Source organism: Mesocricetus auratus, unplaced genomic scaffold (genome assembly GCF_017639785.1).
Source record: "Mesocricetus auratus isolate SY011 unplaced genomic scaffold, BCM_Maur_2.0 Super-Scaffold_6730, whole genome shotgun sequence".
Lineage (NCBI taxonomy): Eukaryota > Metazoa > Chordata > Mammalia > Rodentia > Cricetidae > Mesocricetus > Mesocricetus auratus.
In genome coordinates this window covers 32,831,580-32,856,315 of record NW_024429184.1, presented here as the reverse complement: position 1 = coordinate 32,856,315, position 24,736 = coordinate 32,831,580, and the positions used below count along the sequence as shown (strand labels likewise).

General features: G+C 41.3%; 1 protein-coding gene and 2 long non-coding RNA genes across 5 annotated transcripts in view; 2 read left to right on the top strand and 1 right to left on the bottom strand.

Annotated features, from left to right (window-relative positions):
• The first annotated feature begins 845 nt into the window (after window positions 1–845).
• On the top strand, window positions 846–2,722 carry LOC110340132. The gene is made up of 3 exons (XR_002381909.2): window positions 846–1,223; window positions 1,920–1,980; window positions 2,638–2,722. It is a non-coding gene; the product is annotated as an uncharacterized LOC110340132 (long non-coding RNA).
• Window positions 2,723–2,823: 101 nt separating this feature from the next.
• Window positions 2,824–3,571, bottom strand: LOC121137850. 2 transcript variants are annotated; one of them, XR_005875122.1, is made up of 2 exons: window positions 3,432–3,571; window positions 2,824–2,952 (listed from the first exon to the last, which is right to left on the bottom strand). It is a non-coding gene; the product is annotated as an uncharacterized LOC121137850 (long non-coding RNA). The 2 variants fall into 2 exon arrangements; XR_005875123.1 differs by having other exon boundaries at window positions 2,824–3,322; window positions 3,432–3,563.
• Window positions 3,551–24,736, top strand: part of Gpr63 (G protein-coupled receptor 63) — a 40,505-nt gene continuing 19,319 nt past the window's right edge. Inside the window, exon 1 of one of the 2 annotated variants that reach the window (XM_013110259.3) lies at window positions 3,551–3,673. The gene's annotated coding sequence lies outside the window, so the exon portion shown is untranslated. Of the gene's footprint in view, window positions 3,674–11,130; window positions 11,221–24,736 lie in introns of those variants that run through there. The other variant, XM_040740657.1, reaches the window with a different exon arrangement.

Below are 24,736 nucleotides of genomic sequence, written 5' to 3'. Positions count from 1 at the left end.
CTGGAGGTCAAGGACGGGACTCTGAATCCTTCTCAAACCACCTTATTGTTGAGATAGGGAGTCCTACTGAACCTGGAGCTGACTGGCAAGGTCCAGAGGTCCTCCTTTTTCTGCTCTCCAGGCTGGAATTCTAGGCTCATCCCGCCATGCCTGGCTTTTACATGAGTGCTGGTGACCGGAAGTTGTGTATGCATGACAAGTGCCTTGCTGGTGGAGCCATCTCCCCTCATCATTTGTTTCCACACCAAATTATATGATGCACTGTGATGCCCGGTAATTGCTTTATGCCTTGGAGGGTCATGTCTCCTTAGCTAAATTTAATTTCATGAGGATTATGATCGCAGTAGACATTACTGCTTCTGTACATTTACTAGGAGGCACGCAACTGATACCGAGAATATCCCTGTGGCCCTGAACAACCCAGCTGTTGAGATTTTCTTTATTTCTTAAATGAAAGAGAAGTTTTAGGTTACCCTAAAGTCTCTTCTAGATTTACAGATATGACATGTAAGGAATTCTATAACATTTACAACTGAAGAGAAAATTGCAAAATGGTTTAGATCTGTGAAGGTTTGAAAGCTTCACATGGAGGAAGAAGCAAGTGGAAGCCGACACATTTAAATTTTATTACGTTCTATGTGTGAATGAGTGTGGCTGTATTCGTGCTGTGGCAATTTTGTGATGGTCACAGAATAATTTTTGGGGAGTTGGTTCTGCCATCAGTCCTGGGGGTCAAATTGAGTTCATCAGGCTTGGGTGACAATCACTTTTACCCACATCTTCCCTGCCTGGGAGATGACATTTTGGGTAGGAAAACATCAATTCCTCCATTCTAGCCCTGAAAAGTTATTAAATATTAAAGTATAAAAATGAAGTTGGGCCCTGTGTCCTTGTGTTTATTCATGGACTTTATCTTTTCCTATTAATGACTACATATATGCAAAAAATTTCTATAGACTGTTGTGTACTGGAATGGATGACATAAAAATACAAGATCCATTAGTGAATCGGGGCTGGGATTATATGTTGACAAAGGTACCATAGGTTAAGTGGAATAGTCAAATAAAAATTTTCAGATGAAGTTTGTTCACAGTTTGTTACACTGTTACACAGATGTTTTCAATGGCTGCTGAGGACATGGGTACCCGGTTCAGCAATTTGTGACGTCATGGCCATAAATATTCTTCTTCTTCCTGTTTTAAGACTAATGGTAAAGGACACAGGTATAGTGACATACTATTTATGATTTATTAAAGCTTGCCTGAGGATTCAGAAAGTGAAGTCAGCCACAAGTTATAGAAACAAGGCACACACCTTTAATCCCAGCAGCCAGAAGCTAGGAGGTGGTGGTGCACACTTTTAATCCTAGGACTCAGGATTAAGAAATAGATGGATTTACGTGAGTCCAAGGCCACCCAGATCTACACAAGAGTGACTCAGTCTAAAAGAGAATTTTTGCTCACACCTTTACTCCCAACATTAGGGAAGTATATAAGACAGAAGCAAGGTCTCAGAGAGGCATTTGTTCTCCAGCCACACTGGGGAGAGGTAGCAGTTTGCCACGTGGTGAAGAGCTCATACATGGATGAGCCCTTTCAGCCTGAGCTAGAGGTGAGAGCTAATGGCTGCTTTGCTCCCCCGATTTCCAGCTTGAATCCTAATATCCATTTCTGGGTCATTTATTTTTTTGTGTTACACAGGCAATCAGTACCTGTGTTGGTATATGCAAGGTGCTGGAGAAAGAGGTTGTATTGGGTATCTATGGTGTTCATCTAGTCGATATACTTACCCTTTGACTAGCAAAACTTTAATTTCCCTTTAGGGAATGTCTTCAACTCAGTGCCTGTGGTTTGGGTGTGTATGGAAACTGGTATACTAGAGCTAACTCCCTTGACATTTTTTGTTTGTTTGAGACACAGGCAAAGGACCCCAACCTGGTAGTGTACATTCCATCTTGTGGTTTCAATGGCCAGGTCAGAGGTAAGTACAGGATCACAGTGGTCCAAGGCTCCTTGGCCGGCTGAAGGCATCCCCTGTTAGGAGTGTGGAACTACATTTGGAGTTACAGTTCTTGCTCCGGCTTAGAGAAAACAGAACGGTACAATGGAAACCACAGGCAAGATAGGAAGAGAAGCCATCTTAAAGTCGCCCTTCAAACGTCTGGAAGAAAATTTTATTTTTGAAAGGAAATTTGAAAAGATTTTTTTTCTGACTAGGTCACTTATTAGTCTTTAATAAATGTATGAGTCAATAAATTCTACGCTCTGCGCTGTAGGCTTTCTTAAGTCACGTAGAGTTAGGTCCTGATTATTGGATCCGACTAGCCTGATTATTTTATGATGCTATTCTCTTTACTCTTGCTGCATGCAGGCCTCCTCCACCGATTTTTATAAAACCTGAGGTCTAGCTCCTTTCCATCTGCTAACAAAAACTGCTTCTGCTTCCTGCCTCCAGTCCCCGCGCTCTACAGTGTCCCGAGGAGAAGAACCCAGTAGATTGAGGGTAGGGGTTTAAGGTGCAAGTTCTTTGATTTAGAAGATGTCACTCACACCCTCAGAGTCCTTCACTGGGACCGATGCTTTGGAGTCCAGGCTGGATCATAACTCCCAATTGCCTCATTTTTCCTGTCTACCTCAGAGTGGCCTCATAGGACCGAGAATCGAGGGTTGGAACCGAGAGACAGAAGAGTAGCTTTCGACGAATGGTCCCTCATGCCGGTCTGCTGTGGGCTCAGAGCAACTGCTGATGCTCTGAGCATCCTGGACTCTCCACCGTGCCTGTCGCCACAAACGCTGATGATGGTTAAGAAATACACTTGGACACTGCATTTCAAAAGCAGTTTTATTGAAATTTGAAGGTGAAATCTTTCTTTTAGGGTCTCCCTGAGGCCAGTTTGATGATCATGAAAGGCCGAGGTTCTGGCAATCAGGCTGGAGGCCACCTGGCAAGGGGCTGTAGAAAGAACAGAGAGCATGAGTCAAAGCAAGGTGTATTTGCGACGACACTTCCAAGACTCCTTCAGTGGTAAGCGTAGGGGTCCAAGGGTCTTCAGTCTGAAGTGCTCCAAAGTGTTGAATATGAGGAAGCAGAAAGGAAGGCTGCACACTCAGTGGAGGAAAACAGTCCTACAGGGCAGCGATTTTTAGCGAGTGGGGCACAGAGGTAGGAGTGTTTGGTCAAGACCTTAACAGGGTGTGGGCAGTCCAAGTAAAAGCGAGGTTCCCGGGGCAGCAGCGGCAAGGCGTCCTCGGTGCAGTCTCTGAGCACTGAACTCCCTTAGAAAGCTTTAACCCAGGAGCTTTGGGCGAGGCGACCTGGGGTCCTGGAGCGGGAGGAGTCTGAGTTTAGACTGCGGTGGCCTCCCGGGATCCTGTCTGTGCTGCCCCCTCCCCCTTTCCTTGCCTCCTCCCCACTCCTCTCCGCTCCCTTACCTCGCGGCCTAACCGGCAGTGGGCGCCTTTAAGAGCAAGCGCTGGGTACCCGGGGGCGGGGGCCGTCGGCAGCCGGCAAGGCGGAGGCACTGCCGGGCGATGTCCCGACTCTCCGCCGCCGCCTCGGCCTCCTCCTGCGCTCGGGGCTCGGAGCTGAGGAGCTGCGCTGCGATGTCCGCAAAGTTCCAGGAGGCAGCGGCCGGCGTCTCCCTGCGCTCCCGCCGCAGCGCCTTTTGTGCGAGGTGCGAGCGCGTCCCGGGCGGGCGGGTGGACTGGTGGCGCGGAGCGCGGCTCTCCCGGGTCCCCGCGGCTGCACCGGGCTGACTCGGCAGCCAGCGCCCCGGAGAGGCTCCCGGCGGGGCCGCGGCTTTCCGGGGCGACCCGACGCTCGGCGCTGCTCCGGGCCTCCTTGATCGCCGGCGCTCCAGCCAGGGCCCCGGCGAGCAGCGCCTCACAGAGGACTGGGACCCTCGGGAACTTTCTCGCCCTGGGCTCTCTCCATTAGGGGCTCAGACTCAGCGTGTTCGCCAGGCTGTTTAGAAAAAATCTCAGCCACACAGCTTTTCCCCCGGTGCTGGCCCAGTTTTCAAAGTGATCGTTTAGTCTTTCATGAAATATTTAGTCAGTCTAGAATATTTAGGAAATATGGACATCCGCCTTGGGATGCACTTTTCCCCGGTGAGGTAGGGGTGAGTTTAGCGGTATCTTTTTTTTTTTAAACGGGAGTTTCTTTGTTTATCGACCAATTTGCTTTTCATCATGTCTTTGATTAAGAATGCTGCAACTTCTTAAGGATTTTAGAAGTAATCTTTCTAAGAATGGTAAACAAACCCTGGTTTATTGCATGATATGACTTTTCTTCAGTTTTATCCTTGAAGGAGGTAAGTGATCACTTAGTAAAACCTAGTAAAAGTTCAATTACTACATGCACGGTCTTTCTCCTCGTGCCCCCTAAGTGAAGGAAGCCCCACATGCTCACCTTCCTCCAGTTAGTTTGGTGATCTGATGTCAGATGGAAATCAAAAGTGCTGACAGTTGGGTGCTGTGTTACATGGTACCACATAGCCCACATTTTAGTCACACAATGGATTGTGTCACCTAGTCCACTTTGAACAATAAAAATTAAACACTAGCCCTTAAAGAATCCTGAAATGTTGAAAGGAAGCTCATAGATATGTGTTTCATGTACAGTTTTGTGGAGGAATGATACTTGCTACTCGTATAGTTCCTTAGCGGAGGAAATGCCGTATCTGTAGCATGAAAGTTTTGAAGTAACAGAAACAGCCACCGATACTTGTAAAAATATTGGATTGATTTTCATCGTGGCATATAATTTTGTCACTTTACTATCATATATCCCAGAACTGAAACTTAAAATAATATTTTAAGCATTTTCTGGTTTGTCAGTCAACATTCTTGGAGAAATTTGTCCAGAAGTCACATAACTTAAAACACTAACTCTGGCTACAGTTGTCCCTTAAGTTGGTTGGACTCCAGGCAAGATGGTGAGAATTGATGTTCTGAAGATGGTTGTGACTGAGTTCCTAGAACTGTACTTAGTATGACTGTTTTGAGATTTGTGTAGGTATTTGACTTGGGACATATATTTTAGGAGGATTCTTTTTGAGATCCTTTCACTGTACACATATGTGAGAATTCATATGGATTTATGTAGGTATTATAATGATGTCATACATAATCATGTATCTATCTGTCATCTATCTCTCTGTCACCTGGCCACAGCAAAACTAGGGACACAATGATATATACTCACTAAGAACAGCAAATATAAATGATTAGAAGCTAAAATTAGGATTTGTTTTCTTTGAACATTTTAGTCAAAGAATACTATTTTCTAACACATACTCGAACTATTCTAAAGCTTGGACCAGTATGCCAGATACTAATGATTTTAAGCACACACTTATCTAGTAAAGTGATCCCACCACTGGGTGACTGAATCAGACATTCCTCAGCTTCAAAAAATTGCCATTAGTGGGTGAATCTCTAGATAAAACTTAGTTTGTCAAGATAGTATTTCAGCTTTTTTTTTTTCAGCACATCAGAAATGACCTCCAGTTATATTCCACAAGTTGACAACTTAGATGACCTCAGAGGCCAAACCTTTGTTTCAACCCCTTCAGTGTTGATGGATTTTGCGGTTAGATTTAAGAGTGGCTCACTGATGCTTGGGTTGTACCCACAATGCACTGCTGCAGTCACTATTGAGGGTAACAAGATCTTCCTCCTTTGGAATATTTCTCCGTCACCTTCTGCAGTGGATGCTTTGGAATGTCAGCATCTGCATGCACACCAGAGGAGGAATCAATAACCCATTAGAGTGTTTTTGTTTTGGTTTTAATTTGTTGGGTATTTGGGAAATACATTTACATGTGCTGTTGCTGTAAATGCCTTTTACATTGCTACAAGTGGCATTTATCATAATCTCCCCATCCCGCTTTTGACAACCAAGATTAGTGTGAGTTCTTAGTGTTCTCTTGAAATACATTAAAAAGTTCCACAAAATTTACTTTATGTCTGTTTAGCTTAAAAAAATATCACATTTGAAATGTTTGACTAGGAAAGTTCACAGCCTTTTGAAGCTGATGGGATCTTGGTCAGTTACAGTTTAAGCTGCTTGGGGAATTTCCGTTTAAGGTCAGATGTGTCTTTAATTTGAACTGGATGATGTACAAAATCAGTACTTTTGCAACCACAAAACATGGAGAACATTCCACATAATTTGCAGTGTGGGCAGCCCAGCGTGCTTTAGTGTTTAGTTGGCTTAAGACAGCATGCAATGATTGTTAAAAAAAATGGTCTCTGAAGTTGACAGCAAGCTGCTTCTGTCTTTGGGCTTGGCACAAAGGATAAAATGCCTTTTGCCTCTACACCGATAGACATAGACAAAACTGGCAAATGTCATTTGTGTGCATTTCTGTTTGTATGACAGAAAGTTTAGGAAGCTAAAGAATGAAACTCTAGAACTCTGGGAAGTTCATGATCATTGCACATATGAGGGGCATTTAGGAAAGATTTTAATATAGCTCCAAGGTTTGCAGGGGGGAATGTGTCTATTTGCCATTAAGAGGGTAACTACTGGTCACCTGTTGACATTAATAATTAATGTTTTCAGCATTTCCTTTGATAGACAGTGCAAAAGAAACTATTAAGATTATGATTAATTATTCCCAGTTATTGAGATTAACTAATCCCAGTTGAGATTAAGAAAGTACCCAGCCAGATCCTGTATCCGTCACTTGACCTATATGATGATGGAGTCTTAGATAATTTCCAGTTGAAACTCTTCTAATCATTTTATCATGTTTTATATACTGTTTGGGGATTTTTGACCAAAGCTTCTTGGCTAGCTTTCTTACCTGACCAGATGATCTCATTCTATATCACAAAAGCACTGGGATGAATCTGCTTTGGGGGGGGGTTGGTACTGAAGATGCAGATATCATTCTGTGTTGTGGTTACCTCCCGAATGGAGACACCCTCATCTTGTCCTACTTTCTTAAAGAAAAAAAAGTTTAGGAGATTTTAGAGAAAGAACAGTAATAGGGATTTTAAAACTCCTGGTGTTTGCATGAGAATTAAGGTTTTGATTGGAAATTACCTAAGACTCAATCAGCTTGTGTGCCAGATATTTGGTTCTGCATCTAGGTTGCAGGTGTCTGCTGCAATTCTTTGCTCTTTAGTGGTCCTGGAAGGATGTAGGTACAGAGAAGATTGGGGTCAGGAAGGTCATTACATCCATTCCCTTCCAGAGGGAAATGTTTTCCTGAATGTGTACAGTACAAACCATTCTTTCCATCATTTTAGCTCATTTCCATTTTCATCCAGGTAATGAGGGAAGCATCCTGCTTGCTCCATTTTGATTAAACCCACACAAATCTAAAATTTCAGTATCTAACACTAGTCCAGTCCTGAGTTTTCTCTCACTCATTCCCGCTCAGTTCTTGCTTACCTTCTTTGCGTTGTCCAATTTGTTCATGATGTGTTATGAGTTTTCAATTCAAGGCTCTCCCATTTTCTATAATTTGGGTAACTTTGTCCCCACTTGAAGCTGAAATAATGGTAATAATGTCTTCCTTCTATTTCTTTATTTCATGTGTGTTAGTCTTCATTTTCACACTATAATAGTTTTCCTCATAGTAGAAATGACATGTTTGTTACAGAAAATCTATCCAGATAAGCAAAAAGAAAAGAATTATACCCAGAAATGATTATTGTTAACATTTAATTGTGTATTTCATATACATGTAGAAAATATTTTAGTTTCTAACTTTATATATTGCTTTGTAGCCATTTTCCATATCATGAAATGAGGTGCAATATTGTGAGTGTTGAATACTGTTTTTCTATGGATAATCTATGATGTCATACATGTCATAATAACAGACAGGGTGCTGCTACTGTTGCTGCTGTTGCAGGTTCCACACCCATCTCCTCCTTTTCTGCTACTGTAGGGCAGGGATATCTTTTTATAGTCCAACTTTTAGACTCATCTGAGGCTATTTATATTGAGTAATGGCCTAACTGCAGAGTTTTGTGGGAGAAGTAAGGACATTGACCTGAAGACTTTTTATTATCCCCAGTGTAAATGCTAGTGACCCATCAGTCTCCCTCCCTCCCTCAGTATGGTTTATTTCTCTTCAGATAGAAAACCCAACTTAGAATTTCAAGACCTTTCTGATACTTTATCCAAATGAAATAATCCCAGATGTTCACAAAGATTTAATCCCCAGACCATCCACTAGAGTTCAGTTACTGATGTAAATGCTAGTTCCATTTAAGGAAATACAGCGGTTGACAGTGTGCAGTGGGAATGTTTTCTTTCAATTTCAGCTTCCTTTAGTCTGGCTTTTGAAGGTCCATACACTTTGAGGCATACATAACTGCTCTGAGATTAAATTAATATTGCTTATTATGTAGTCATGTTTAAAATTTAAAGATTTTTTTCTTGGCCGGGTGTTGGTGGCGCACGCCTTTAATCCCAGCACTTGGGAGGCAGAGGCAGGCGGATCACTGTGAGTTCGAGACCAGCCTGGTCTACCAAGCGAGTTCCAGGACAGACTCCAAAGCCACAGGGAAACCCTGTCTCGAAAAACCAAAAAAAAAAAAAAAAAAGATTTTTTTCTTACCTATGGTACCAGCTCTTTGACTCTTAGATCATAAATTTGTAAGGTTTAGATAGATGCACAGAACTTAGCTTTAAGGTATGTCTGCACATGCAGGTGTATATTTTATCCATGTTTATATTGCTCTTTCTTTCCTCTGTCAATAATACAAAACTATAACTTAGCCAGAAATTATCTTTGAAGCCAGACAAGTGACACACTGAATTTTTAAATGTGATTATTTCAGTAACAGAACAAGAGATGCAAAATGGGCATTGACAGGAAAAACGTGGTGAGTTTCCCACCTCATATTCAACTGAAGTTATCATTGCTGTGGTTCCTATGTTCATGATTTATTTTTAGAATTTAGCATCAGTTGTAGAAGATAAGTAGCCTGGCATCTCATTTTCTGGACCAGATGTTTGTTTGTTTGTTTCTTTTTCTTTTCTTCCCTGTTAGAACAGGTGCTTCGTTCTTTGTCTACATCAGGCTTAGTTCACTGTTTTCTTTAAAGCTGGTGTTTTTCTCTGACTTGAAAACAAGTTGGGTTTTTTTTTCCTTAGTTGAATATCATTTCTCTTTCTTTAATATCACAAAGAACTGTGTTTGGATTAGTAAGACTTTTTGTTGCTGGGACAAAGACCCAATAAAAATGTCCTAATGGAACAAAGGTTTATTCTGCTCATGGTTTGTGGAGTTCCAGTCCAAGGTCACCATCTCTATTGCATTGAGCATAAGGGAGGGGAATCCTGTGTTGTAATGAGCATATGGAGGAAGAGGCAGCTGTTTACCTCCTGGAAGCCAGGAAGCAGACAGAGAGGCAGAGAGAAGGCAGTAAAAAGATACCATCTCCAAGGACCCTGTCCAGCCTCATCTCCAGAGCTCTCAGTACCCAGTATGAGCATAAAGATGTGACTGCACCATTGGGCTTCTCCATTGATTATGTGACGGCTCTTAAGATCCACTCTCTCTGCGTGATCAGATCCACTAGCTGGTGACCAATCTGTAACACCTGAATGTTGGGGGCAGTACTTCATATCCAAACCACAGCAGTGTCTCTGTATGTTGGCATGGATGTAACAGACATAGACAGATTTGTTTTTTCAGCAAGAGGATCACCATTTATGGGAAAATCAGAGTGTCTTCTTGAAACTGATTTTTACTACCACTCTAAAATAGTTCATTTCTTATTTTTTTTAATTTGTGACTTTGTGTCAATTTAACTACGTTTATGTGTGTCTCTTGTACATTTGCTCTCTTTTATGATGTGGGGGTTCACGCTAAAGTTTATTCTAGTGTTTTTTGTGTGTGAATTTCACAATTTACTTTTATGTTTATAAAGAGGTACTTGCCACTGTTATTGTATTTCAGAAGATAAAATCAAACGCTCTGTCTCATCATAAAATAAGTTTTTGGTTGTCAGTGGAGCCTCTTAATCTTTTCCTCCATTACTGCTAACACATGCTTCTCTTTCTCCCTTTTTTCCTTTTTAAATATTGTAATGTATAATCTCTCTCAACTCTTAGCTTTGCTGTCACTCTGTGATGTGCTTGTTTGTAACTACTTTTGTGTTTATATTTCCTTAAATGGCTTTTAGGCTTATCTCACCCTATTCTGATCTCTTAGTTTGGGTGCTTCGGCTTTTGCTGTATTCAAGGACTATAGATTCCCCTCATACCACCATTTAGCTCTTTGTCAGAATATTTTTTAAAAAATCATGCAGCTCTAAGTATTTCCTATGGTCTCTTTTAAATTAGCTAACTAATTATTTTGTGTGTGAGTGTTTTGCCTGGGTACCATGTGTCTATGTTTGTGTGTGTGCCTGTGTACCATAGTCCTTGGGACTGGAGTTACAGATGGCTAGCATCTGCCATGTGGGTGCTGGGGATCAAACCTGGGTCCTCTTGGTGATCAGCTATTGCTCTTAACTGTCAAGCTGTCTTTCTAGCACTGTCTTATTATTTGTTTTGGTTCAAGTCCTTAAGACTGGAGGTTCTGTATATATTGCTCTTGTTGATTTCTGGTTGAGATATGCTCAGACGAATTGTTGTGTATTATACTAGTTCTTTGATGCTTGTTAGTGTTGTGGGTTCTAGCAGGGTTCCATTTTAATAAAGGTTCCACGTAGAAATAATATATATTCTTTTGTTTCTAATTGTGTCATTTCTTTGTGTTTATTAATTTTATTCTACTTAATCGTCCAGCTGCTGAGAGTTTAATCATGGATTTATCATTTTCATCTGGATAATTAATGTTTTGCTTTTAGAGGACTGTTACAAGTTTAAATGGTAAAAATTGATTTGTGGTAAATTAAACCTTTTTGTCATATGATGACTTTATCTCTGAGACTGTTATTTTCTTTGATATTGATGAAGCAATACATTGTTCAATACAGATTGTGTTTGGTTTTCTTTTTCTCTTTCTTTCTTTCTTTCTTTCATTCTTTCTTTCTTTCTTTCCTTCTTTCTTTCTTTTGAGACAGGATTTCTCTGGGTAAAAGCCCTAGCTGTCCTGGAACTAGCTCTATAGATCATTCTGGCCTCAAACTCACAGAGAACTGACTGTCTTTGCATCCCAAGTGCTGGAATAAAAGGAATGTGCCACCATCACCTGGCTGTATTTGGTTTTCTATGCCATTCTTACCTCTGTGGTTGAAGTTGGAGGTATGTCATTATGGTTTGAATGTATCTGCTACTAATGAAATATAGCCAAATCTGCTTTTAATTGTAAAATTTAGTTCTTTGTATTTAGAGTGATGATTGTCATATTCAGATTTAATTTATGACTTATAGTTATATATTTTCCCCTGCCTTTTCTGCATCTTCTTTCCCTTCTTAATCTGTTTTTTTGTTATATTGAACCCCTGCCCCCTTTTAATGTTCACTTTTAGTATTCTGTTTACTAAATGAGCCTAAGAGCAATGCATATGACCCCACCTCCAATTTATTTCTTGTTAATGTTTTAATTAGCTCTTCTTCTTCTAAAATTATCTTTTTGGTGTTGTATCCAGCACTTATGTGTAATTGTTCTGACCGTCCTTTCTCACCTTCCTTGTGGATCAGGCCTTCTGTCTGGGGAATTGCCTGGAAGCTCTGTATTCTTTTATGTAATAACCCAGATAATTTTACTATGAATGCTCATCTTTATTCCTCTGTGATGATTAGAGTCTTTGCGCTCTATTGTAGAACTGAATTGTGTCCTCCTAAAGGTATATATGGGAGGCCTAAATCCCAGTGTAGACATATTTGGAGATTGTGCATGTGATGGGATAATTCAGGTTAAAAAAACTCTTCAGGGTAGACCCCAATCTGGAAAGACCAGACCCAGAGATCTCCCTCCAATTTGCATGTGGAGAGGAGAGGCCACGTGCAAGGGCCTTCAGCATGTGAAGGTTGTGCAAGTTAGGAATGAACCGATCCCCTTGCCTCCTTCATCTTGGACTTTAGCTTCCAGTGCAGTGAGAAATGTTTCCATTATTTAGTCCAGTTATGCTGTATTTTCTTTTTATATGAGACCTAACCTTCTTTATTAACTCACCAGTTCCTAAGAGCAATGCATATGACCCCACCTCCAATTTATTTCTTGTTAATGTTTTAATTAGCTCTTCTTCTTCTAAAATTATCTTTTTGGTGTTGTATCCAGCACTTATGTGTAATTGTTCTGACCGTCCTTTCTCACCTTCCTTGTGGATCAGGCCTTCTGTCTGGGGAATTGTTTTTGTCTGACAAATATCTTTACTTTTTCCTTTGCTGAGTGAGTGTGTGGGGAGAGTTTGTTTATAATAATAATTTTAATTACCTTCTTTCTTGAAGGGAGATTAAAGTCCTTTTTGACAGACAGTTACTTGCAGTATATCACGAAATATGATTCCATCATCCTCTACATTTTATTATTGCCATGGAGAATTAAGCACCCAAGCCTGTTTTGCCACCTTTGCTGGGGAAACTGAGTTCTTCCAAGATGTTTTGAAGACATTCTCTCCATAAAGATAGTTTCCTGTGTGGGTGCGAGTGTGTGGGCACATGTATGTTATGAATTTCAATCTGTTGGCTCTGAGTGGGAATTAAAAACAAGCACACATGATCCTCTTAAGCATCAGATGGACTCTATTGAACATTGCCATTTTAGTAATTCTGAAAACTTCCATTTATTATCCTATGAATATTATTTCATGATCATCTTATACTCCAGTTGTATGTTTATTTGCTCATCTGTATTCTTCATTGTCTCATTTCTTATACCACTTCTCATTCTCTTCTTACTCACACATGTCTCTTCATAGCACTCAGGGAATTGTCTGTTCTAAGGTAGAGTTAAGTCACTTCAGTAGCAAGCCATTTTGCTGACTCAGCTTTAACATTAGTTATTTCTCATTTCTACATGATTGTTCGGCACTTTTCCAAATCTGCTAAGTATCAATCCCTTATAGTTTAACATATTCCTTGTCTAATAATTTCTGGACCCAAAAGTCTTTGTGGGTATCTGTTTTAGCTTGTTTTCCCATTGCTGCGATCAGACACTCTGACTAAGAGCAATGGAAGGAATGAAAAGATTCATTTGTTTAGCTTCCAGGGCACGGCCCATCACTGAAGAAGCCAGGGAAAGGACTCCAGCAGGAACTTGCTGTAGAACTCAGAAGGAGCCCTGCTTGTTTGTCTCAGCTTATGCTCAGCTAGATTTGTACATAGTCCAGGACCACCTGCCTATGCCCACAGTAGGCTGAGATGGCCCACTAGTCAAGACAGTCCCCTGCAGACATTCCAACAAGACCTCTGATATAGGCTCTTCTTTTGGCTGACTCTAGGCTTTGCTAAGTAGAACAACATGTCCCTGTCCCTTCGTGTAGCTGGTTTCTTTCCCGCCAGGTCCCGCCTATCTTCAGCCACAAATAAGCACACAAGATGCTGTATTAATTATAAAACTGTTGGCTGATTTCTAGGGCTTCTTATTGGCTTAATTATTAACCCATTCTATTAATCTGTGTTTCCAGGAGGTCTTTGCTTACCAGAGAATGCCCCAACCTGGTACTTCTTCCTCGACTACATGGTGTCTCCTCATGGTCTTCTCTGCCTACCTTTCCCAGAATTCCTCTCATCTCCTAGCCCCACCTATCTTCCTGCCTCTATTGGCCAAACAATATTTTATTCATTAACCAATAAGAGAAACATATATGCAGAAGGGGGATGTCCTCTTACTGCTTTCATTGCTTTGGGATTTGATGTTCTGTGAAGGTGCACTGCTTTACTGTTGCTTGGAAGTAGCATTTTCCCTCAGTTGCAGGTGAGCTCCTGGCATGGAGACATGCTTGAACCCTCAGTAGCTTGGCTGCCATCCTCATCTAGGCATGGTGAATCAGATTGTTGTCTGAGAATATTTTGTTTTATTTTTCTTTTGGAGGGATGTTTGTGGGCACAGATTATTTAGAATGATTGCTTGGCATCCTCTATTTTGTACCAGGATCAAGACCTGCAATTTTCTATCTCTTGCCGCATAGTGAGAGTTTTATTTCTTTTTGTGCTTTAATAGAGGAAATGTGTTTCTTTAATATCTCTGGTTGTTGTTAAAACCTTCTAGAAAAGAGAATCTTGTAATCACAGCTCATACTGAAGAGACTGTTTTGTTTCTGAGGTAATGAGACACATATGTGACTGAATACCTTTGTTCAGGTTAATAAGCAAACCGCAATCGAACCTCCATGGGGTTTTGCTTTTGAAGATAAAAAAGTTTAGGTAGCAATGGTGGTGTATGTGTGTAATCTCAGAACTCAGGAGACTAAGGCAGGAGGATTGTGAGTGCTAAGCTGTCTGTGACTACATGCTTTGAGGATAGCCTAGGCTATGTAAGAACCTGTTTAAAAAACATGGGAAAATAAAACCCTCTTCCCAAGGAAAGAGGACACAGCAATTCCTTTCTTTTCCCTTTTAGCTCCAATTTTCTTCCCTGCCATTGCGGTAGTTTAAATATAATTGGCCCCCTAATCTCATAGGCAGTGGCACTGTTAAAAAGTGTGACTTTTTTGTTGGCGTGGGTATGGTCTTGTCAGAGGAAGTGTGTCACTATGGGGGCAGCAAGCTTTGAGGTCTTTTGCTTAAGGGTTGCCTAGTGCACAGTTAGTGGACCTCTATCCTGAAAGATGTAGCACTCTCAACTCCAGGACCATGTCTGCCTGCACGCCACCATGCTCTCCATCATGATGATAATGGACTGAACCTCTGAAACTGAAAGCAAGTCACCCCAATTAAATGTTTTCTTTATAAGAGTTGCCATGGTTATGGTGTCTCTAGATAGCGATAAAAACCCTAAGATAGAACTTGGTACCAGGGACTGGGGTAGTGCTGTGATAGACCTGACCTTGTTTGTTTTTGGAGGAATTTGGACTTTGGTACTTCGGATTATAAGAACAATGGAAACAATGGAATGCTTTAAGCACTGCTTAATGGGCTACACTAGTAGGAATCTGGAAGACTAGTGCTGAGTGTGACTTGATAATCTGTGGGATGCTCACCAAGATGTTTTGGAGGAGAAAAGCTGTAGCATGTTGCCTAGAGATCATTCTTGTGATATTTTGATGAAGAATGTGGCTGTCTGTCTGCCAAGACTAAAGTGAAGAATTTTGGGTTAATTCCATTGACAGAGAAAATCTCACAACAGCCTAGTATAGACTGTTGTGTGGTTACTAATGTTAACTCTAATGAAGATGTATAATGAAAGGGAACAAGATGAGCAGGGTAAGTTGCAAAATGAAAATTTGGAGGAGAAAAAAAAAACACCAAGAAATGGAATAGAGCTCAATTCTATGTTCAAGGAGATAAACTGATTAAGAAATGTAATAAAGGGAGTGGTGGTGACCCCTCAGGGCAAGATCCCACCCAGTTAAGTTTACAACTTGTGGAAAGAAACTGAAGAAAGTTTTAGAGTTGCATGGGAAGCCAGAGGCTGGTGGATCTCTGAATTTGAGGTCATCCTGGTCTACAAAGCAAGTTTCAGGACAGCCAAGCTTAGGTAGTGCAAGACAAAACTGATGAAGACGTAATTGAATGAAGGGGCCGTGTTCCAGCCCCAGCAACCAGCAGAACCTGGCAACTTCAACCGCGTGGTTCTGGCTTTCGAGTTAAGGATAGAGGAGTGGAGTTATGGAATGAAGTTGCCGAGGCTAGGTCTATGGTAGGGGTGTCCCTGAGTAGAGGTCTAGTAGAGAGACCTTTCTGTGAAGCTGTGAAGTTGAAGCCTGGATCACCTTGGCAATCCCAAGGTGTTAAAGATATCACAGTCATGGGATACCTTCTGAGGAAAGCTGCTGACAGAGAGTGGATCCAGCCCAAGAGAAAGAAGTGTGTTGCAGTCAACGAGGCTGAACAGATTTGGAGATCTGGAGAGTATTTAGAATCAGACATGAAGATGCTGAGTTTGGTGTTTGCCCAGCTAGTGTTTGGTCTTGCTTTGCTCTGTTCCCTATGTTTTGGAATGGTAATGTGTATCCTGTTCCATTATATGTTGGAAGTATGTGATCTGCTTTTTTATTTTGATTTTACAGGGGATTAAAGTTAAGAGATTATGTGAATCTCAGAAGAGACTTTGAACTTTGGACTTTCAAACATTGTTGGGACTGTGATAGATTATGGGGACTTTTGAAGTTGGACTAAATGCATTTTCATTATGTGCATTGGTGTCAGATCCCCTGGAACTGGAATTAAAGATTGTTAAGAGCTACACTGTGGGTGCTGGGAATTGAAACCAGATCCTCTGGAAGAGCAGCCAGTGCTATTAACTGCTGAACCACCTCTCCAGCCCTGCATTTTACATTATATTGTTACACGTTTATCAGGGCCAGGGAGTGGGATGTGGTAGTTTGAATGTAAGTGTCTCTCATAATCATAAGGGCTGGCACTGTGAGGAAGGATGGCTTTGTTGGGTATGGTCCTATTGGAGGAAGTGTGTGTGGGGAGTGCTTTGGGTCTTTTGCTTAAGCTTCTCTCCATGTCAGTTTTCTTTCTGTAGCACTCTCAGCTGCAGCACCATGTCTGCCTGCATGCCGCCATGCTCCCCATCATGATGACAATGGACTGAACCTCTGAAACTGCAAGCCAGCCACCCCAATTAAAGGTTTTCTTTATAAGAGTTGCTATGGTCATGGTGTCTCTTCACAGCCATAAAACCCTAACTAAGGCAGCCATTTTTTCTTTGTTGATAACCGTTGAAATTTCTGTGTAGGAACTTGGAACTGGCCCTTCACTGAAACTTAATTTTGTTGACAGACAGTCAGATAGGCACACACACACAGATATATGCATGTTTATTTGTGTGTGTGTATTCAAATACTGAACTTAAAAAAAACTATTTGGTTTCAGCTTCCACCTTGAAAGGCACAGTCTGTCTGGTTGAACTAACTATTATTGCCTATGGCTTTTGTGTTCTGATTTAAACATGGTAGTAAGGAAAGTTGAAACTGTGGTCTATGTTGCCTTATCTCTAACCTTAGAAGCTTTTTGTTGTTGTTGTTTTGTTTTTAGAGACAGGGTTCTCTGCATTGTTTTGGAGGCTGTCCTGGAACTCACTCTGTAGAACAGGCTGGCCTTGAACTCACAGAGATCTGTCTGCTTCTGCCTCCCGAGTGTAGGATTAAAGCTGTGCACCACCAACACCCGGCTCTATCCTTAGAAGCTAATGGTGAACAACTGGAGGACTCCTTTGTGCAGTTCAGTTTTGAGAAGAAGTAGTTACTCTATGCTTTTAGTTTCTAATTATTGCACCTTGGTAAACATTTTAAGAAGTATTTATTTATTATTTATTTTCTTCTTCTTGTCCTTGTTGCTAGGTTTGAGTGAAAATTCATAGGTTGGAACTTTAATCCACAGTGCAGCAGTATTGGGAAATGGAATTCTTGAGATTAGGTTGTGATGTGTCTGTTCTCATTAGTGGACTGATGCCCTTGTCTTGGAAGTAGTGTTTACTGCAACCGCCAGTTTGTTATGGGGCTTTAGAGGTGGCTCGATGGGTATAGTGCTGCTGTCCAAGTGTAAGGACTGGAGTTCGGATCCCAAGATCTTAGTAAAAGTCGGGCAGTCCTGGTATTCGCTTGTAATCCCAGCAGAAACACGGGATCCCTGGGGAAAGCTAGCTACCTGGAATAGGTGCAGCCGACAGTGCCATGTTCTGCCAGAGATTCTGCCACAGTAAAGAAAATGGAGTATGCCTGAGCAAATTGGTAGCATGGGGATATGGGAGAGGGAGTTAGGAGAAAGAGGACAGGAGAAGAGGAAGGGGGAAGGAGGACATGAGGGACCAGGAAGGTTGAGTGGCGGGGAGGGAATAGCGGAGAGCAAAAAAAGAGATACCATAATGGAGGGAGCCATTATAGGTTTAAAGAGAAATCTGGCACCAGGGAAATGTCCAGAGATCTATAAGGATGACCCCAACTAACAATCTAAGCAATAGTGGAGAGGCTACCTTAAATGTCCTTTCCCTATGATGAGATTGACAACTACCTTATATGCTATCCTAGAGCCTTCATCCAGTAGCTGGTGGAAACAGAAGCAGACACCCACAGCAAAACACTGAACTGAACTCCTGGAATTCAGTTGTAGAGAGGGAGGAGTGATACGCAAAGGGGTCAAGACCAGGCTGATGAAACCCACAGAAACAGCTGACGTGAACAAGGGGGAGCTCATGGTCCCCAGACTGACAGCTGGGGAACCAGCATTGGACCGAACCATGCCCTCTGAACATGGGTGTCAGTTAGTAGACCTGGGAAGTCTATGGGGCCTCTGGCAGTGGAATAGTATTTATTCATAGTGTACTAATGGACATTGGGAGCCCATTCCCCATAGAGGGATACTCTAGACACATGGAGGAGGGCCTAGGCCCTGCCTTAAATGATGTGACAGACTTTGATCATCCCCAGTGGAAAAAAAGGGGTAGAATGGGAGGTTAGTGGGGAGCATGAGAGGATGGAAGGGAGAGGGAACTGGGGTTCATATGTAAAACAAGATTGTTTCTAATTTAAATTAAAAAGTAAAAAAAATTTAAAAATTTTAAAAAAGCAAAGAAAATGGAATATGATTGGTGCAGACTGGGTCTGCACATGAACACACACACATGTGCTCCTGCACAAATACACACCTACATGCAAGCAAACACCCATATATACACATCTCCATGCAAAAATAAATAAAATGTGTTGTTCATAAATTTGAGTTTGGCCCTCAGTTTTTCTTTTTAAAACTTGTCTCACTTTCATTTCTTTTTAAAATTTGTTGCATTTTATATGTGTAGTAGTTTTACCTGCACCCATACCTGTGCACTGTGTGTGTTCAGTGTCTTCAGAGGCTGGAAGAGGGCATTAAATCCTGTGTGACAGGAGTTACAAACAATTGTGATCCACCATGTATTGGGAATTGAACCTGGGTCCTTTGGAAGAACAGCTAGTGCTCTTCACTGTCGGGTCAGCACTGTAGCTCAAGTTTGGCTCTCTGTGGCTGGTGTATGTGTTCCTGCTCTCTCTGTCTCCCAGGCATAACTGTCTTGCTTTTCTCTCCTGTACCATGAGATGCCACACATGAGGGCTACTTGACATGTCAGGGTCTTTTAATCACTCCCAGAACTGTGACACAAATACATTCTCTTCCTAAATTACCAGTCTCGGGTATTCTATTCTATTAGACCAAGGTGGACTAAGCCAAAAATGTACCAGATTTTTCCTGTTACCCTACATGATGCAGCCCTGTGTGAACAGTCAAATAGAAAGAAGCTAGGCCTTTGTGATACCCAATATGCACTTACTATAAAATAGCAATAAAAGCAAGCAGAGTGGTGACATGGAGATGACTAATACTGTGAAATAAGAGCTGCAGAGACGGCTTTTGGACTGCCTTTGCAGAGGACCCGAGTTTGACTCCCACCACCCTTGTCAAAAAGCTCATAACTACCTGTTATTCCAACTCCAGGTGTTTCCCCAGCCCCTGGCCTATGTGGGTACCTGCACTCCTGTACACATATCCCTGTATCACTTAGAAAAAATAAGCCTGTATGATACTGCAATTGGCTTGGTCCCATTTGGGTCATTGCTCCATTCATCAGTGATGATAGCCCATCCCTGGTTAATGAGAGTTGTAGTAACATCTCCTTGCCAGTGAATTTGTGTTGGTGGCCACACCCCTCTGGGCGTGGCTTCAGATGAGTAAGTGACCAGAAGGTGGAGAAGCTTGCTGAGGAGATGCTACTACAGTTTTGAGCTTTTAATCTGCTGTGCTCTTTTAGGAAATGATTTGTTGCTGCTTTCTTAGTACTAAAATCTTTTTGTCCCAATTGTCTCCTTGCATTACATAAAAAGGTACCAGAATAAAAATTGTCTCTTAATCTAGAACTAATTTGCTTAAACTAGAATCCTGTTTGCGCTGTGGCTAATTCTAGGATTCCAGGGAATTGGGTCTTTCTGTCAGGTGAAGGAAAGGTTCTTGTCTCTAGAATTGCACTGAGCAGGTCAGTTGGTTGGAAGGATGGGCCAATCTCATTTATATCTGATTTAAATGGAGATGAGGTCATTCACTGAATGATATCTTTTCTAGAAATCCATTCAGTCCCTTTTTTTCTTTTTCTTATTCAGTTTCCTGCATAACAGAAACCATTATTATGAAGAGAATTTTCACATTTATTTCGTTAGCCATCAGACAAATTCTAAAGCTTGGGCCATGTTGTTGCAAAGATTTTTTTGCCAGTATTGAATATATACCGGGAGCATGAACACATGCATACATATATATCCCTTTGTAGCATCAATTACTCTTACAGGCCATTCTGCTACAAGAATCACATGACAAGGGCATGAGTATGATATAATAAAACTGCAAAAGCTTATGTGGACACAGGATAGTGGTGTTTATACTGGCATTTAGTGCCTTTCTTTCCTCCTGGTTTGCTAAGAAGCAACTCAGAAATTGCATTTCTGGCCGTTTATGTGTACACTTGACATGGAGCCAGTGAAATAATTCCCTCTGGGCTCTGGGTCTTCAGTCTCACATGAGTTGCATCAGCACTTTGTGAATTTACCCAGTGTTGACTGCTTCTTTTGTCTTTGATCAGAAGTGTTACTGAATGGCAACACCCCTTACGTATTATTGGTAGGGGCTTCGGGGACAGGCAAGTACTGTGCCTTACTCGGACTTTTCTTTCGAGGTTTTCGTGACACTTGATGAGATATATTTCTATGGTGTTTAGAACTCATCTTTTAGGCTGGGCAGTGGTGGCACACGCCTCTATTCTCAGCACTTGAGAGGCAGAGGCAGGCGGATCTTTGAGTTCCAGGCCAGCCTGATCTACAAATTGAGTTCCAGGGCATTCATGACTGTTACACAGCAAAACCCTGTCTTGAAAAACCAAAGCAAAAAAGATTCAGACTTTTATTTTTTTTTTACTTTTAAATTCATTGTAAATTTATTTCAAGTTTTGTAATTATTTTATTTGTGTGTGTGCATGTGTATGTGTGTGCATAGTGTGTATGTGTGTGCATGTGTATGTATGTGTGTGCATGCGTGTATGTGTGTGCATGTGTGTATGTGTGTGCATGTGTGTGTATGTGTGTGCATGCATGTGCATATATGTGCCTGCACATGTGGAAGTCAGATAACATCTCTAGGTGTCTGGTGTCTCCTGCCACCTGCTGGATCATTTCACTGTCCTGCCTTGATATTTTCTTTTAAGTTGAAAATGAATATTGCAGATTTTCTTTTAAAAGGTTTCTTCTTTGCTAAGGTTTTTTTTCTTGGCATTGAGTAGGGTTCATGTTGAGCATATGGAATACTTTGAATTTACAGTGATGGTTATTATGGCCTCTTTTATTGGGCCAGCCCGTCTGGTTTACTTGATGCGATGCACAGTAAACTTTATTGTTGAAAATTTAGAAATAGTAGAAATGTGTTCTTAGAGGAGATAATTTTTCTTTAAAGTATTTAAGATTTTAATTAAAATACAATTATCATATTCCCCCCTTCTGGTTCCTTCCTACAACACCTCCCATGTGCCCCCTTCCCCCCTCTCATTTGTGGCCTCTTTTTCTCCCATTGTTATTATTGTTATTATTATTGTTGTTGTTATATACTGTGGTGGTTTGAATGGGAATGACCCCACAGGCTCATACGTTTGAACGGTTAGTTCCGACTTGGTGGACTCTTGGGAGGGGTTAGGAGGTGTGATCTTGTTGGAGGTAGTGTGACATTGGGGGTAGACTTTGAGATTTCAAGAGCCCAAGCTGGGCCCAACAATCTCTCTGTCTCTCTCTCTCTGTCTCTCTGTCTCTGTCTCTGTCTCTCTGTCTCTGTCTCTCTCTCTCTCTCTCTCCTCCCCCTCTCTCTCCCCTCCTTCTCTCTCTTCTTTCTGTCTTAGAGGGGATAATTTTATAATGAATTTGGCCTTATGATAAGATTTTGTATAGAGAAATTTTCAGCTAGTGAAATTCTAAGACACATGAAATTTCTTGTACTTAAAATTCATTGTTAATAATTCAGTTTTATAAAAAAAGAAATTTGTCAGGGCCCGTATCCATTTTGTAAAATTTTATCTAAGTACAGTGAAACACTCTGGTTTGCAGTTCTTGTTCTCTTTTTGTTGTTATGCTCTGTGACCACTCTCTTTTCTATTCATTCCCCACCCAAAATAATGTATAATCTACACATTTGAAACCAAAATACCTGTTTGGTATGTGAAATTTTCCTGGAAGGTAGTGCCATGTCACCTGGAGCGTGAGACTGACTTAGCAAATATCGTTAGCAAGGTAAGGACACCTGTAAATGATGAGCTCTTGGCACATGCTAGCCTTTCAGCAGGGATAAAGGTATAGCCCGGAGAGTACTGGATGTTTCTTGTGAGTTTCCTCACTAGACTTTTAATTCTGTAAGCTCAGGAGATTTCTGTTTGGTTCCTTCTCAAACTCAGAGCAGACACTGTGCACAAATTGGTCGTCACAGTCTGAAACCCTGAAGTCTCAAGTGCTCTGAAATCCAAATTATTTTCAAGCTCTGTCATGCTCAAAAAGTTCTGGACTGCAGAACATTTCTGATTTCTTATTGCAAAATGTTCCAAATTCTAAAATGTTCCCAAATGTGAAACATTTTGATCGGAACCATTTTGGATAGGTGACAATCTATACTTTTGATGTGGAGAAAAGGAGGGCAGGGGGTGAGTGAGCAAGGAGAGGAAGAGGTCTTAAAGAAGTAAGTAAAATGAAAAATGTATGATAAAGGACTGTGCCATATTCCTAAGATGCCGTATCAGGGCACAGTGAATTCGGTAATTATAATTGAATATAATGACAATATGGATGTTGTGTTTTTGTCTCAAAACCAAACCATCTTTCATAAATTTGTAGGCTTCAAGTATTTTAAGTATGACCTTAAACTTTCAGAACCTTGAGTTTTCTAGAGTTATTTTGAGAAATGGCGGCGAATCGAGGTCAAAACCGACCCGTCACTTTTCTTGATGAGTTTGCGCTGGGCCTCTGCCCTGTTCTGTGTTGACATATAAAGAGCAGTGTGATCTTTAGTTCTGTGCCTCTCTTTCATGACTTCTCTAGCTTCCTGCTCAGGAAAAAAGACTAGTAATTCCATATTTTCCCCTGTGTTCATCATTGGAATTGCTATGATATTGAGTTATATTTATACAATGGACCAAGTGTCTGTATATAATTTTTTAAGACCAGTGTTGCATATAAAAAATGAGGTTATTTGAGGTCTCTGGTGATGTGAAGATCCTCAAAATGCCTGCTGTGAAATTTCTATTGTACCATGTCAGAAGATATGGGGTTTGGTGGTGTGGTGTGGTAGGGAGTCTACCCAACTATCTGCACTGTTAAGAGGTTATGCTAAAACTATCTCCAAGGCATTGCCTAGATTTGTAGTAAGATCGAGTGCATGGGGTGTGCAGTATTTCCCCATCTGTTGTTTTTTTAAATCTTTCTCTATGTGTATATGTTCATGTAGGTATCTGCACATGTGTGTATGCAGGTGGACATGCATATTTGTGGGTAGACATGTGTATTTGTGTATATGCATGTAGAGGCCAGAGGTTGATGCCCAGTACTTTCCTGGATTCCTTCCCAACTTAATTTTTGAGACAGGGTCTTTCACAGAACCCAGAGCTCATTGGTGAAGTCTGGCTGACTGGGCCATGAATTCCTCAGGTGTGCATGTCTCTACCTTGCATGCCCAGCACTGGGGTTTCAGACATGCATCTCTTCAGCTGGCTTTTAATGTGGGAGCTGGGAGTATGAACTCAGGCCTTCATGCTTGCATAGCAGGTTATTTACTTACTGAACCACTTCCCCAGCCCTATTTGGTTTTAGAATATAGCATGTCATACATCACTGTCAAACTCCTAGCACAGTGCCAAAATATGACGATTGATCCCTGAGCCATATTTGTTGGCTTAATCTACCAGGAGTAATCAGTCAGAAACAAAACATGATGTTACAAAAAACAAGTAAGTTATATCACAGTGTCATGTGGGGATCTAGGAGTAAACTAGACAACCTTTGTGGTAGGGTATTTCTAGAAAATCTAGGAGGGAACATAGAGACTTCTATATTTCTTTGGAGCAATTAGAAGACAAAAAAAGAGAGCATCATTTATTGTGACGATAGGAAGTTATTTGGAGTACACGCTGTGTAGTTTCTGTTACACCGTGTCAGAAGATGTGCCTGGTTGATGGTGGTGTGGTGGGATGGAAGGGTGGGTGATGGGGATGTTCTTCTGTGTATATGTTTCTCGTTTTGGTTGATGACTAAAACACTGATTGGCCAGTAGCCAGGCAGGAAGTATAGACAGGGCTATCTGACAATGAGAATGCTGGGGAGAGAGTGGAGACAAGCATCCACAGGGAGATGCCATGTAGCTACGGGGAAGATAGGACGTGTCAGGTGTTCTCTGGTAAGATAAGGCCATGAAGAAATACATAGATAAATAGTTATGGGTTAATAATTAAGACAGAGCTAGCCAGTAAGAAGCCCTAGCCATCAGCCAAACAGTTTATAATTAATATAAGTCTTTGTGTGTTTATTTGGGACTGAAGGTTGGCTGGACCTGGGGGACAGAAATTCTGTCAACAGGTAGGGAATCTACATGACTTTTTATTTGGAAAAAAGTGCTGAGAGTTGCTATTTTTCTCTATAAAAGACGTTGGAAAATGAAAAAC